Raw genomic sequence first — 16899 nt, 5'->3', positions numbered from 1 at the left:
ACAGGTTTCCCTTTTTACTGGAGAATCGTGCTTAACTTGTTATTTTAGTTTTTCATTATTTAAAGAGTAATTATAGTTATGCCTACAAGAACAGATCTATTACAATCCTTGTTATTCAAGAGTTTATGATTCAGTGAATTCTCACTGGAATGGAATTAAGCTGACAAGAGGTCAACCTGTTTGCAATTTGTTGCTAAAAGGCTTATTTAAATTGATTAAACTATATAATTTGACACTGCAATCCAAACCCAGGAAATTTGATACAACTTTAAGAAATTGTAAGCAATTAATGGCAAGGCTTCGAAGGACAAAATTCTTGTCATCTTCTGTGTTGAAAGACTTTAGGCAGCAGATTTATTTATCTTTAAAACCTACTGCAGATCCTGTTTTTAATAAGGTTACACATGCACTACACTTGTATGAGACAGCTGGTACATAGACACCAGAGAAACAGGTTATTTCTCAAATTAGAAATGGTTTGGTTTCCAGTGGTGGAACGCTGAGACACAGTTCACCTGATCACAGAGATATAGTAGAGATTAGGCCAGGTACAATAGGGTCAGCATGTTTACACTGTGTCTGGGGAAAACTTTTTCCACATTTCATCTGATTCAGTTTCATAGTAGATCTGGTTCATTAAGCAGAACCTGCCTTTCATAAATCCATGTTGACTGGGCCTGATCCCCTGGTTGTCCTGGATGTGCTGCATGATGGCCCTCAAGATTCTGCTCCATGGCCTTCCTCAACAAAGTGATCTGCTTAGCTGATGAGGGAAAGGCTGTGGATGTCCTGTACCTCAACTTTAGTAAAGCCTTCAAAGTAGTTTCCCACAGCATTCTCTTGGATAAACTGTCTACTTGTGGTCTGGTTTAAAAGACATTGGAATGAGGTGCTTGGGGTCATGGTTTAACATTTGTGTACAGGGAGTTACTAGGTTATGGTTATGAGGTCTTTTCCAATCAGGTTACTCTATGGTTCCCTGATGAGTCTCAACTCTTTGACATCTAGCTCTTGTACTTGTCAGATTAGAAGATTTTGTGTCTCTCAGTGAGACAGTTTTTTCACCACTGTTTCTCTGAAGTCAAATAGTTTAACATTGCTCAATATTTTGAAGTAATACCATCCTTGCTTATCAATGCAGTTCTTCCTTCCTTCCTAAGAGCCATTTCTTCCTTCCTAAGAGCCATTTCTTCCTTCCTTCCTAAGAGCACTCAGGTATCCTAACAGTGTAATGTAATCTACCAAGCCACAGTTAGCCACAGTTCAATTGTAGCCTCTAGGTTTTAATCATGCTGTTCAAATCTGTAGCCAAATTGAGTGAATACCAAAAAACTTTTGGTTTTGATGTGTGTGTTGTTTAAAATCATTAGATAGGTCAAAGCCTCTTCTTTAGTTACCTTAAATTTTCCAGGCTGCATTACATATTACATAAAAAAAAAAAAAAGGAATAAATATTGCTTCAAAAATATTGATTTCTCTAGAGATACTTTGATTAGGAAATCAAATATGAAGGAGTTCAGTGATCACCGTTGCTTAAAAACCATCTGATACAAAAATCATACTATCATACTGATTTATATAATAGTGTTCAAATAGTTGGAACTGAGTGAAAAGGAGCAGAAACTATATTAACCTGAAACCCATAGCTAATGAACAAGACAAAAATATAGAGTTCAATCTTAGTTTCATGCTCTCTCATAACTAAGGAACAAGGCTATATGAGGGTTACTTATCCTCAAACACTTCAGCTAAACTCTGACAAAAACAAATTAGAGTAGAATAGAATAGAATAGAATAGAATAGAATAGAACAGAATAGAATAGACCAGGTTGGAAGAGACCCATCATCCAACACCACCTAATCAACTAAACCATGCAACCAAGCACCACATCAAGTCTCTTCCTAAACACGTCCAATGATGATGACCCCACCACCTCCCTGGGCAGCCCATTCCAATGGGCAATCACTCTCTCTGTGTAGATTGCAGAATCACAGAATGTTAGGGGTTGGAAGGGACCTTGAAAGATCACCTAGTTCAATCCCCATGTGGAAAATATGGAAAAAAAAACCCAAAATAATATGGAAAACAAAAAATATCCAAAGCCAACTTCGAACTTCCTCCACCAGTACCAAGGCAAACCAACCATGTGCTCTGGTTTTTGTATTTTCAGTAAAATTATGGGACAAGATCCAGAATGCCTAAATTTAGAAAGATTTGGAAAATCTACCCTCCAGCATCAGCTAAAATTTGGTGTCTCCTAAGAATTGTGGTAGATGGATACTGCCTGGTGTTTGCATATCAGGCTGGTTATAACTGTGAACTAGATTCTGTACCTGAGCAAACACATCTTCAGGAATTCTATGAAAATGATGATGAGTCGGACCTCATCTTCTATGTGTATTTCTATTAATTTCTTTGATGAGTATCCAGTGAGTATCCAGGTTACATGGACGCCCCCAGGCCCAAAATTTATTTTGTCCATCTCTGAACTTGTCATCCATTAACTCTCTTATGCATGGTTTCACCTTCTCAATTAATTTCTTTTTGTGGGAAGTTTCTTCTCAGTAGTTTTTGCATTCTATAAAAACTCTCTTTGATTTCTATTTCAAGATCCCTGTGTTGAAGCTGGTATGGATAGGATTTGCAGATTTCAAGGCATAGTTATGTGAGTTACATTGCTTTTATTTATCTGCCAAAAGGGGAACTTTACTCAAAATTCTTGTTGTTAGTAGAATAGAATAGAATAGAATAGAATAGAATAGAATAGAATAGAATAGAATAGAATAGAATAGAATAGAATAGAATAGAATAGAATAGAATTCAATAAACCAGGTTGGAAGAGACCTTCAAGATCATCACATCCAACCTATCATCCAACACAACCTAATCAACTCAACCATACAACCAAGCACCCTATCAAGTCTCTTCCTAAACACCTCCAATGATGGTGACTCCACCATCTCCCCAGGCAGCCCATTCCAATGGCCAATCACTCTCTATATGAAAAATTTCTTCCTAACATCCACCCTAAACCTCCCCTGGTGCAGCTTGAGACTGTGTCCTCTTGTTCTGGTGCTGGGTGCCTGGGAGAAGAGACCAACCCCCTCCTAGCTACAACATCCCTTCAGGTAGTTGTAGACAGCAATAAGGTCTCCTCTGAGCCTCCTCTTCTCCAGCCTAAACAACCCCAGCTCTCTCAGCCTCTCCTTGTAGGGCTTGTGCTCGAGGCCTCTCACCAGCCTATTTGTCCTTCTCTAGACACGTTCAAGTGTCTCAATGTCCTTCTTAAATTGAGGGGCCCAGAACTGGACACAGGACTCAAGGTGTGGCCTAACCAGTGCAGAGCACAGGGGCACAATGACTTCCCTGCCCCTGCTGGCCACAGTATTCTAGCTGCAGGCCAGGATGTCATTGGCCTTCTTGGCCACTTGGGCTCACTGCTGGCTCATGTTCAGCCAGCTGTCAACCAGTACCCCCAGGTCCCTTTCCTTTTGGCAGCTTTCCAGCCACTCCGACCCCAGCCTGTAGCGCTGCCTGGGGTTGTTGTGACCAAAGTGCAGTCCATGGCACTTGGACTTGTTGAATGTCATCACGTTGGAATGAAGCATCAACACAGTAGGGGGTAAGATCCAGCAGCAGAGTGCAGAAAAGGCTATAATTTTATTTATCATTATATTTATAACTTTACTATGGAAAAAAGCAAGCAAACAAACAGAAAGCACAACAAAACAACAAACCACAAAAAAAATCTGTACTATTGTGTACTAATCATATTCTTGAGCACTGCCAATAAAACCCTTAAAAAAAAATAAATACACAAACCTCTTAGAATGTAACAAACAATTTTTATACTGGTGTAACATGAACAGTTTCTTGGTGATAACATTTTTATTTAATTATGTCTGTGAGCATCATAACTTATATTGATGAACATGGATTGGCATAGTTGTTTAAGCCTATAATGAACTAAATGTTACACAGAATACAATTTTCCTCTTCATTTACTTTAATTTATTCTGGTTGTAAATGCCATTGCCTTCTATGATTACGGAATAAATCTCACTGTAGGATCAATTACTACAGTTTAAGAATTAGACTTAAGAGTTGTTCTGTAATTATGTACAGTTTTCATTCAATTAGAGCTCAGGATTATTCTTTTTAAAATATTTTGAGACCTAATGGCACAAAACATTAGAGCCAACACCACAGAACACTTAGCTATTGAATTTTTGTCAGCACCTGACTGCTCAGTTGAACTACATTTTGTTAATTTGGCTACTTATAATGTTCTAAAATAAAATGCTGGTAAAAAAAATCAATTTTTGCTTGTTTGTGCCAAACAGTAAAAACATTGATGAACCCTGTGGTAACAGACCCATAAACACTACATAGTTGCATAGTTCTACCTTGCAGAAGAAAAGAATGAGATAAATATCTTTTAAGGAGGTTTCCGAGTTGCTCCTGTAGAAAACAGAATCATAGAATCAATAAGGTTGGAAAAGACCTCAAAGATCATCAAGTCCAACCTGTCACCCAAGACCTCATGACTACCAAACCATGGCACCAAGTGCCATGTCCAATCCCCTCTTGAACACCTCCAGGGAAGGTGACTCATATAACACTCCAGCATAAAGAAACAGTTCATTAAAAAACTGCTAACTGAATTTGGCACTTTGCTGACAAACGAAAGTTGTTACTCAAATTAAGGAAGTCACTAATATGCCATGATGATTCTCATTCAGCGTGAGAGACAGCCATACTGACATACATGCTAATACGCACTGCTATCCCTTTATGGCTATTCTGAGATTTAAATTTGCATTGCTTTCCCCCAAACTGATCTCTCATTTTGTTCTGTAGAATAAGAACAAGGGAAAATAACACTGCTCCCCTTCACGTCAGTTATCATAAACAAGCAAAATTTCAAGTGTGAAATAAAAACTAATGCATTAGCCATAGATGCCAAATTCCTAGGCAGAATTATAAATGAACAATTTGAATCAAAACTACTGAAAAATCCAAATTTGCATTTTTACATGTTTTTACATGGCACTAACTGAACAGGTCGTAACTGTTTAGACTCTCTCCAGGTTCGTTTAGTCTTTCCTGCGTCATGTTGATTTCCATAAACTAACTTACGAAAGACCTTAGAAGTGATTGGCAATCTCACTTACTGTGTTGTTTACACCAAATTGCTCTTGTTTACAAGATGTTTACCTTTGATGTTTCTTACTGTGAAAGGAGGGGGGGAGGAAATTCTCTCAGTAATTTGGAGTGCTTTTACATTTCTATCTTTCGCATCTCGTACCTACCAAATGTGAATTGTGAAATATTAGATTCTTTAGACACAAAGAGTATAGCTGTGTGTTGCCATATGGTTACTAAATTATCAGAAGCTATCCAAAGTTTACTCAGGGGCCAAGTAAACAGTGAATATTTTGTAAAATGTGATGGAACAAAATACAATAAAATACAACAAAACAAAACAAAATAAAATAAAATGAAATGAAATGAAATAAAATAAAATAAAATAAAATAAAATAAAATAAAATAAAATAAAATAACATACAACAAAACAAAATAAAATAAAATAAACCCAACATGGAACATATACAATTATGTGCAAGAAAATCCATTTTCCTTTTTTAACAGCTCATTCAAATAGACTAGACTAGACTAGACTAGAATAAACCAGGTTGGAAAAGACTTTCAGGATCATCGTGTCCAACCCATCATCTAACACCACGTAATCAACTAAACCATACAACCAAGTACCCTATCAAGTCTCCTCCTAAACACCTCCAACGATGGTGACTCCACCACCTCCCTGGGCATCACATTCCAATGGGCAATCACTCTCTCTGTGTAGAATTTCTTCCTAACATCCAGTCTGAACTACCCCTGGTGCAGCTTGAGACTGTGTCCTCTTGTTCTGGTGACGGCCACCTGGGAGAAGAGACCAGCCCCCGCCTGTCTACAACTTCCCCTCAGGTAGTTGTAGAGAGCAATAAGGTCTCCCCTGAGCCTCCTCATCTCCAGGCTAATCAACCCCAGCTCCCTCAGCCTCTCTTATCACTCTGCATGTGCTGGTGATGTGGTCTTGGTCCAGCCTATAGGTTAATTCATCACTTTGTGCAGCATACCTGATAGACTCGTATGTGATTGTAGTAATCACATATCCTGTGGAAGATCATATACACCTGGAAACATGATCAAAGTTTCTGATGAGCTCAGATGAATCTTCTGGCAGAACAGTGGTTCTAGGAGGATTTTAGGGTTTTTTTCTTACATATTTGCATTTTCTGTGGAAAGACTCATCTGAATATGTAAATTCCTACAATCAGATCTCTGTTCTTAAGGGGAAGGAGTAAAACAAACATCAGAAAACACCAAAAGCTACAAAGATGTATATTCTGTCTTCATAATTTTCAGTTTAATCCTGGTCTTATTTAGACAAAGAATGGCATTTTTCAGAGCTTTTTGAAGTCTCTAAGAAAATAACTGACAATGTGTTAGTGTCTGTATTCAGGGTAGAGTCTGCCACTGGGAAGTGGTAGAGATGGAACATGGCAAAATGCGTAGCACTAATGTGCTTGAAATGGTGGGGATAGTCTCTGAAACAGAGAAAATTCTGTACTCAGCATTTAAACATAGAATTATGTACTACCATGGAGCAAACAAAATGCAATAATCTCTCTTAGGAGTTATATACAATGGTTTAACAACATGTTTCCATATCTTCAGTAGCTGCTTAGATTGCCTTCTGCGTCACTAATGCAAAGCTTATTATGTCCATGACAGTGCTTCAGTTCGCAATATATCCTTTAATTTCACCAGCCATCTACAAATATCTTTCTTCAGTATGATTCCATGGAACAGTAAGATGTCAATGGAAAGTTATTCTAATGCACCAGTGACATTTGTAGATATTAGTGTAATTAAAATAGATAAACGAACAAACAAACCTCAATGAAACTGTCGTGGTTTGGGAGACCAATTCTCCCACCACAGGCAAAAGAAAAGACTCAGACAAAATGGATTGAAAAAAAAATGGTGGAATGTTTAAATGGAAAAACAATGAAAGTTTTACAGGAAACCACAAGCAGCGTGACAAAGAGAGAGAGATGTCCCAAAACATACCCAAGAATACATAGAATACATAGAATAAACCAGGTTGGAAGAGACCTTCAAGATCATCACGTCCAACCCATCAACCAATCCAACACCACCCAAACAACTAACCCACGGCACCAAGCACCCCATCAAGTCCTCTCCTGAAAGCCTCCAGTGATGGCGACTCCACCACCTCCCCAGGCAGCCCATTCCAATGGGCAATCACGCTTTCTGTATAGAACTTTTTCCTAACTTTTTCCCATCCCCACCTGGGGGTACACCCAAAACTCCCCCAGGGCTCTTTCTTTCCCCCCAACCCAGCCTTGGGCCTGGGCAGGCCCAAGGGAGGCAGCTCACACCACATTATCTAGGCAGCTGCGAGGGAGGAAAGAGAGGGAGGACTCCTGTGTGGATGTTTATAGAGGAGCAGGGAATTATGGGTTGAAATACCTGGCTTCCTGTGACCACCCACTGGGCTGGTCCCCCTTTTGGGACATCCCAGGGGTGGCCTGTGCAGTGGCATCCAGGCCGGCACCCAGCCTAAACCACCACAAAAACCTACCAGAATTTCCATTTGGGACTGATGGAAAAGAAATGTGTGGTAGGATAGGTTGACACTTTCACGGACTTGTGGAAGGAAAGAAAGTTGGGGTTTTTAAAATGTATTTTCCAGTTTGCTCCTGTAGAGTCTAGTGTCTGGCTGGGGCAGAATATGTTATTCATATGATGTTATTCACAGAATCACAGAATCACCAAGTTTGGAAGAGATCTCAAAGCCCATCAAGTCCAACCTGTCACCACAGACCTTATGACTAAACCATGGCACCAAGTGCCACGTCCAATCCCCCCTTGAACACTTCCAGGGATGGTGATTCGTATCACAAAAACTCTTCACCAACTCTGAAATACCTTCCAATCCATTGTGTGATCCAGGAACCAATATTCCCTCTGTATTTTGTGACAACAGAGAAAATTCCCATTTTGAACAGAGCCCAGCTAATGTATAGCATATGTAATAATGAAAACATTAATTTCCTACTGTGTCCAGTTCTGGGCCCCTCAGTTTAAGAAGGATGTTGACTTGCTGGAACAAGTCCAGAGAAGGGCAACAAAGTTGGTGAGGGGTTTGGAGCACAAGCCCTATGAGGAGAGACTGAGGGAGTTGGGGTTGCTTAGCCTGGAGAGAAGGAGACTCAGGGGGGACCTTCTTGCTCTCTACAACTACCTGAAGAGAGGTTGTAGCCAGGTGGGGGTTGGTCTCTTCTCCCAGGCAGCCAGCACCAGAACAAGAGGACACAATCTCAAGCTGTGCCAGGGGAGGTTTAGGTTGGATGTTAGGAAGAAGTTCTATACAGAGAGAGTGATTGCCCATTGGAATGGGCTGCCTGGGGAGGTGGTGGAGTCATCGTCATTGGAGGTGTTCAGGAGGAGACTAGATGGGGTGCTTGGTGCCGTGGGTTAGTTGTTTGGGTGGTGTTGGATTGGTTGATGGGTTGGACGCCATGATCTTGAAGGTCTCTTCCAACCTGGTTTATTATTATTATTAAGTTAAGTAGTGATTTCTATAAGCAGATAGAAATTGTCTCAAAGTATATAATTTGTTTATTTCCTCAGATATTTTCATAGATATTTGGTACATGCAATCTTCATCACTTTCTTTTGATCCTTGCCAATTTACTAGTATAAATCATTATAATACACAAAATTGAGTTCTAATGGAGAACAATGTTTCTATAAGACAAACATAATAATGTTGAGTTTTAATTATTTTTTTTTCCAAAGGACATCCATCTGAGAGTTCAAATAGTGATTGTAAATTAATTCTGAAGAAGTAGATTCATTTGAACCTGAACACAGAATCACAGAATGGTCTGTGACCTTAAGGTCATCTAGTCCAACACCCTTTGCATTAAGAAGGAGCATGCTCAACTAGATCAGGTTGCCCAGAGCCCTGTCAAGCCTCACTCTGAATATCTCCAGGGATGGGGCCCCAAACACCTCCCTGGGCAACCTGTTCCCATGTTCTACTACCCTCATGATGAAGAACTTGTTCCTGACATCCAATCTAAATCTGCTCTTCTCTAGTTTGAAGCCATTGCCTCTTGTTCTATCACTACAGACCTTTGTAAATACTCTTTCTCCATCCTTTTTGTGGGCCCACTTCAGGTACTGGAAGGCTGCTATTAGGTCTCTCCAGAGCCTCTTCTCCAGGCTGAACAACCCCAACTCTCAATCTCTCCTTGTAGTAGAAGTGCTCCAATCCCCTCATCATTTTCATGGCCCTCGTCTGGACCCACTCCATCAGGTCCATGTCCTTGCTGTATTGAAAACTCCAGACCTGGACACAGTACACCAGAACAAAGTGGAAGAGTCACCTCTCTGGATCTGCTGGCCACACTTCTTTTGATGCAGCTCAGAATGTGATTCGCCTTCTGGGCTGCAAGCACATACTTCCTGCTCATGTCCAGCTTCTTGTCCATCAGCACCCCTAAATCCTTTTCCACAGGGCTGCTTTCTATCACCTCATGCCCTAGTCTGTATTGATAGTGTGGATTTGGAGTCTAGGTGTCCCTGGCTCCAAATTGAGTCAGCAGCTGACATTCCACCAATCTCAATTACTCATAGACAAAAGCTTGTCTTTTGTCTACATTGACTGTAGAGGAAGATTAGAACTTCTATAGAAAGTAGAAGTTGAAATCTAGTTGCCCAAATGCTGCTGAAATTGGACTCTACAAGTGTTTTATATTATTGCATGATACTATTGATATCTGGATGAGTTGAGGACCTTTATGTACATTTCATATAGATATATATAAGCTTTGTCATGAAACTTATTTGGCTTCTTGTCTTTTTCTCTATTTCTTTGTTAGCTGCCTATTTGCATTCATGACACTTTCTCTCTAATTAATTGATTATTGGTTTTTTTGATTGCCACATCTGGTTCACTTTTTTGAACACCTCCAGGGACAGTGACCACCACTTCCCTGAGCAACCTATTCTTGTGTCTGGTCGAACTTGCAGTAAAGAAATTTTCCCTAATATCCAATCTAAGCTTCCCCTGGCAGAATTTCAGGATGTGTCCACTTGTCATTCCTTTCAGGTACTTGTAGAGAGCAACAAGGTCTTGCCTAAATCTCCTTCTCTCCAGTCTAAGCAAACCCAGTTATCTCAGATGCTCCTTATAAGACCTGTTCTCTAGACCCTCCAGCTTCATTGCCCTTCTTTGGACATATTCCAGAGCCTCAATGTCCTTCCTGTAGCAAGGGATCTAAAATGGAACACAGTACTCAAGCTGTGGCCACAACAGTGCCACATACAGGGGCACAAACACTTCCCTACACCTGCTGACCATACTTTTCCCTGATATAATCCATATTGTTGTTGTCCTTCTTGGCCACCTGAGCACATTGCTGGCTCAAACTCACTCAGCTGTCAAACAGCACGCCTAGGTCCTTTTCTGCCAAGCAACTTTTCTGCCACTCTTCCCTAAGCCTGTAGTATTGCATGGGGTTCTTGGTATCCCAGTGCAGTACTGACCACTTGGCCTTGTTAAATCTCATACAGCTGACCTCTGCTCATTGATCCGCCCTGTCCAAATCCCTTTGCAGAGCCTTCCTTCCCTCAAGCAGATCAACACTCCACCCAGTTTAGTATCATCTGCATTGATAATGTCATCCTCTCAGTTTTGTAGCAAAATACCATCTCTCACCTCATTCGTGAGCTGTGATTTGCTAGAGCAATATTGCCAAAAGCAATGTTGAATGCATTCTTTAGTTGAATACATTCCACAAAGTTCTCAAATTAATGGAATATCTTTGAGCAGTTTAAACTTGTGATGTAAAGCATCTCATCAGGGGAGGTTTAGGCTGGATGTTAGGAAGAAGTTCTTCACAGAAAAAGTGATAGGCCATTGGAATGTGCTGCCCAGGGAGGTGGTGGAGTCCCCATCACTGGAGGTGTTTAGGAAGAGACTGGATGGGGTGCTTGGTGCCATGGTTTAGTTGATTAGATGGTGTTGGGTGATAGGTTGGACTCGATGATCTCAAAGCTCTTTTCCAACCTATTCTATTCTATTCTATTCTATTCTATTCTATTCTATTCTATTCTATTCTATTCTATTCTATTCTATTCTACCATTTAACTGCCCCTAAGATGTTTGCTTTCTTAGACTAGGATTTAGGTGTTTTGTCCCACTGCAATAGTGAAAAATGGTCATGTACCCAGAATAACCTGGGGTGGACCATTTGGAAGGCACTGCTTACACATATGTGCATAATGATTGCTCTGCTGCCCGGTAGATAGACCTTAATAAAAAGTGCAAAACATTTCCTATCATTTTAAAATCCATTTCAGTGTCTGAGGGCAATAATAGGAACTACAAATATGTTCCAATGAATAATAGATTATGAAAGTGTATTGCATCATTTAATCTTCTTTCCCTTGAGGAAAAAAGGAAAAAAACCAAAACCACCACCACTACCAAAACACTCACTTGCACTTTTGAAATCCTTGTTTCCTGCTTATTTGAACAAAAAAGTTATGTAATCCCCAAGCATAGTGATCTTCCCTTTTTTGTTTTTGTTTTTTTCAAATTAGTAAACCATAGACTTCCTCTTTGAGACATAACCCTAGAATTCTGGAATGCTCCTCTCTGGTGAGACCCCACCTGGAGTACAGTATCCAGTTCTGGAGCCCCTATTACAGCAAGGATCTGGAGGTGCTGGAGCATGTAAAGAGAAGGGCCACAAGGATGAGCAGAGAATACACAGATTACATAGAATAAACCAGGTTGGAAGAGACCTTCAAGATCATCGCGTCCAACCCATCAACCAATCCAACACCACCTAAACAACTAACCCATGGCACCAAGCACCCCATCAAGTCTTCTCCTGAAAACCTCCAATGATGGTGACTCCACCACCTCCCCAGGCAGCCCATTCCAATGGGCAATCACTCTCTCTGTATAGAACTTTTTCCTAACATCCAGCCTGAACCTCCCCTGGCGCAGCCTGAGACTGTGTCCTCTTGTTCTGGTACTGGCTGCCTGGGAGAAGAGACCAACATCCCTCTGTCTACAACCTCCCTTCAGGTAGTTGTAGAGAGTAATAAGGTCACCCCTGAGTCTCCTCTTCTCCAGGCTAAAAACAACCCAGGCCACGGTAGTCCACAGTCAGTCTCCATTCCCCATTTGCCTTCCACACTGGCCATATCAGGCTGTTGAAGGGGGAGTGAGCCTTGCTGATCGCTTCTGGCTCTCCAGTCATCAAATCAGTTGGTGTATGGGGTGCAGAGAGTCTCTGTTGGTCCTGGTTACCTGCGATGTACTATGTGAGAGGCAAGAGGGAACTTCAAATCCTGCCTCTTATGGCTGCCCACTACGGAGGGCAGCTGTTCTTTGCCTGCAGTCTCTACAGCTGCTCCCCCAAACGCCCACTTGTGCCCCCTAGTGTCCTTGAAGCATCCCTCCCGCGGAAAGTCAATGCCAAGAATGCAAGGTGCATCTGGACCAGTCACTAGGTTGTGCTTTCCCCATTCATTCCCGGTTAGGCTTATCTCAGCCTGCAGAGGGCTGGAGCTCCTCTCCTATGAGGACAGACTGAGGGAGTTGGGGCTGTTCACTCTGGAGAAGAGAAGGCTCTGAGGACACCTTCTTGTGGCCTTCCAGTGTCTGAGGGGAGACTACAAGAAAGCTGGGGAGGGTCTATTAGGCTGTCAGGTAATGAGAGGACTAGGGGGAGTGGAACAAAACTAGAAATGGGTAGATTCAGATTGGATGTTAGGAAGAAGTTCTTCCCCATGAGGGTGGTGAGATGCTAAAACAGGTCACCCAGGGAGGTGGTGGAAGCCCTATCCCTGGAGATTTTTAAGGCCAGTCTGGATGTGGCTGTGAGCAACCTGATGCACTGTGAGCTGTCCCTGCCCATGGCAGGGGGCTTGGAACCGAATGATCCTTGAAGTCCCTTCCAACCCTAACAATTCCATGTTTCTGTGAGTCTGTGCTAAGCCTTTCCTATATGTCCCTATAAACCTCATACATCATTTTGATACTTCAGGATCATGTTTTAGAAAATTCTCTCATAGGGGAAATATTGCTGCTGGGTTTTAAGAAAAAAAATCTGAATGAGAATAATTTATGGAACATAAATGAAAAATATTCTTGCCATAAAGCTAGGCACACATGCAAAAGGTAAGAAGAATTTATCATTCACAATGACATTTTGGAAAGAATTCTTTAAAAAAGTCAAACTGTTTTCATGTGCATTGAGAGGCTTTGTTTATCAGTAAAAAATATCAGTGTAATAGTTTGTTCATGTAACAGTTCTGCTTTTCAGGATACCAAGTGGTAGTCTAGTATTGCCAGTACCTGAAAGTACAAAGATTTGTTTGCTCCAGCAGCCTTCAGCTTTTAGTTCCTAAATTTCAAATCTCCTAAATACCTCACCCAGTGGAATTCCCACTATGATGACAGAGAAAAAGAATTTCATGTAGCATGAAGAAACCTATAAGAGCCTGACATGTATTCATGGTGGTGCCAGATGAGATTGAGAGGGAATATTTACCTGTGGGAAATAATATTATCTGCATGATGCTGTTGTGCATCTACCTGAAGGGAGGTTGTAGCCAGGTGGGGGTTGGTCTCTTCTCCCAGGCAACCAGCACCAGAACAAGAGGACACAGTCTCAAGCTGCACCAGGGGAGGTTTAGGCTGGATGTTAGGAAGAAGTTCTTCACAGAAAGAGTGATTGCCCATTGGAATGTGCTGCCCAGGGAGGTGGTGGAGTCGCCATCACTGGAGTTGTTCAGGAAGAAACTTGATGGGGTGCTTGGTGCCATGGTTTAGTTGATTAGATGGTGTTGGACGATAGGTTGGACTTGATGATCTCAAAGGTCTTTTCCAACCTGGTTAATTCCATTCTATTCTATTCTATTCTATTCCCTATAGATTATGTTCTGATAAGCCTTGTCTCTCAAAAGACAACAAATTGAAAGTATTTGTGTTCAACGTAAGTTAGTGAATTGTGTTGTTTGAAATAGTCTCTCATAAAATGGGTAACATGTATTGTTCTATTATTCCCTTCACATGATCCCCATTAACTGCTTTAAATTATATATTTGCCAGTTGTGTTTATTTAGAGGTGATAGGAATGAGTGTGCTTACTATGATGGAGTGACTCCATCAGTGGAGAAGGGAAAGCTGTGGATGTCATCTATCTGCGCTTCTTTAAATCTTTTGACACAGTCCTCCACAATGTTCTTCTCTCCAAATTGAAGAGAGATGGCTCTGATGGGTGGACTGTTTGGGTGATAAGGAACTGGCTGTATAGTCATATCCAGAGGTAATGGTAAATGGCTCAATGTACAGATGGAGATGGGTGACAAATGGTGTCCTTCAGGGGTCTATACTAGGATCTATGATGTTTAATATCTTCATCAATTACATAGACAGCAGGATCGAGTGCACTCTCAGCATGTTTACAGATGACACCAAGCAGTTGACATGCCAGAGGGTTGGAATGTCATTCAGAGGGACCTGGACATGGTTGAGAGTTGGGCCTGTGTAAACCTCATGAGGTTCAACAACACCAAGTGCAAGGTCCTACACCTTGGTATGAATACAGGCTGGGGAATGACGTGATTAAGAGCAGTGCTTCAGAGAGGATTTGTGGACACTGGTAGAAGAAAAGCTGGACATAAGCCAGAAATGAGCACTTGGAGCCCAGAAGGCAAGTCACATCTTGGGCTATGTCAAAAGACCTGTGACTGGCAGATCAAGGGAGGTGACTCTGCTGAAGTACTCTGGTGAGACCTCACCTGAAGTACTGCATTCATTTCTAGGGCCCTTAGCACAAGAAGGACATTGATGTGTTGAGTTAGGTGTAATGGAGAGCCACCAAAAAAATTATGTGGCTGGAACATCTCTTCTTTGAAGAAAGGCTGAGAGACCTGGGGTTGTTCAGCCTGGAGAAGGCTCCAGGGAGACCTTTTTGCGACCCTGTAGTACTTAAAGGGGGCCTCGAAGAAAGACGGGGACACTCATTTTAGCAAGGCCTATTGTAACAGGAAAAAGGGTAACAGTTTTAAACTAAATTATGGTACATTTAGACTAGATACAAGGAAGAATATTGTTTTTTTACAATGAGAGTGGTAATACATTGGCACAGGTTGCCCAGAGATGTGGTAGATGCCCCATCTCTGGAAACATGTAAGGTCAAGTTGGATGGGGCTCCTAGCAACCTGATCTTGCTAAAGCTGTGCCTACTTACTGTAATAGGGTTGGACTAGAGAACCTTTAGAGATCACTTCCAACCTAAAGCACTCTATGATTCAAAAAATGCCAGTTTACAGATTGATCTATGAAATTCTACAGCACACATTCACAAGTGCACACATAATGCCAGCCTGTATCTTCCTGTACCCTTAATGATCAGGTCTGATGAGCTGATGGGTCTTTGCTAACCAGACAGTTAGGACTTAAATACTACTGTCTGCAGAAATCAACAAAACAGAAGCAATACATGTACATGATAACTGTTTATGGTCTTCCTTCCTTTTAAGTAGAATACAAGAGTTATGCCAGTTCATTTATCATGCTTTAAACATTGCAACTGTTAACTGCTGGTGAGGTAAAAAGTCAAAAGGGAGCAGACTGCATAATAGGGGAAGAAATACAGTTCTACAAAATAAACATAATAGGTAAGAGTAAAGAAAAAGGACTTTTGTATACAGAATTGATAAGCACCTTCCAAAGAAAGGATGAGACCCCTAATCTGCTGCTAGCTAACATAGGTGAGATGTCCAAAATGAGTCTATTTTCTCCCTTCTTCATTGTGTTTTTTTTGCAGCTTGTCCAGGAGTAATGACAACCATAACTTTAGTAAGCAACTGACTGCAGGTGAATAAATTACAGTCTAGAAGGGCGATGTAGAGGTGAGGCTCATGTGAAAAACCAGCTTCTCCTGTGAGGAAAACAAAGGTAGCTCAGTGGAAGGAAACCCTGATAGTATGAAGATAACAAATATATCCCCCTCTACTCATGTGTGAACATGAATATGTGTGTGACTGTACACTATTGCCCCTTGTGGGTATCATGTTTATTCTGCACTTCCAAATCCTATTGCAAAATTGGTAGGATCAGCCTCATACCCAATGCCTGCATATATTGGTTTTGGATGCCATACATCTCCCTGAGCCTTATCACTGTGCACTATTTACTTTTGATTTTCTATTAATAAACAGTCTATTGTGAAAGATGCAACATTAATCTTCCTGGAAATTTTGCAGTATCTCAGGATATTATCATTTTATCTACCTGCATAGGAAATAATGAAAGATAAATTTATATGGAAAAAATAATGCCATCTTAACTAACAGAAAACATTAGTAAAACATTTTTGCATTTACAATGAGAGCAAAAAAGCTTGGAATAGATTATGCATTCACCACCAAAGGCAATTGCTTCCTTAATTAGTATGCAGCACATATGAGCAATCACCAAGCAAAATAGCAATAGGTGCATACTAATTGTGCTAGAGCAACAGAGATGTTGTTTGGGAAGGTAGAACTTGGATAGGGACTACCAGAGACACAGCACTGAAATCCAAGTGGCTGTGTATGCATAGAAGCATAGAATTGCTAGGGTTGGAAGAGACCTCAAGGATCATCCAGTTCCAACCCCCCTGCCACAGGCAGGGACAGCTCACACTGCATCAGGTTGCTCACAGCCACATCCAGCCTGGCCTTAAAAACGTCCAGGGATGAAGCTTCTACCACCTCCCAGGGCAACC

This window comes from Dryobates pubescens, chromosome 27 (assembly GCF_014839835.1).
Source record: "Dryobates pubescens isolate bDryPub1 chromosome 27, bDryPub1.pri, whole genome shotgun sequence".
In the NCBI taxonomy this organism is placed as follows: domain Eukaryota; kingdom Metazoa; phylum Chordata; class Aves; order Piciformes; family Picidae; genus Dryobates; species Dryobates pubescens.
Note: the sequence above shows the minus strand (reverse complement) of the source record.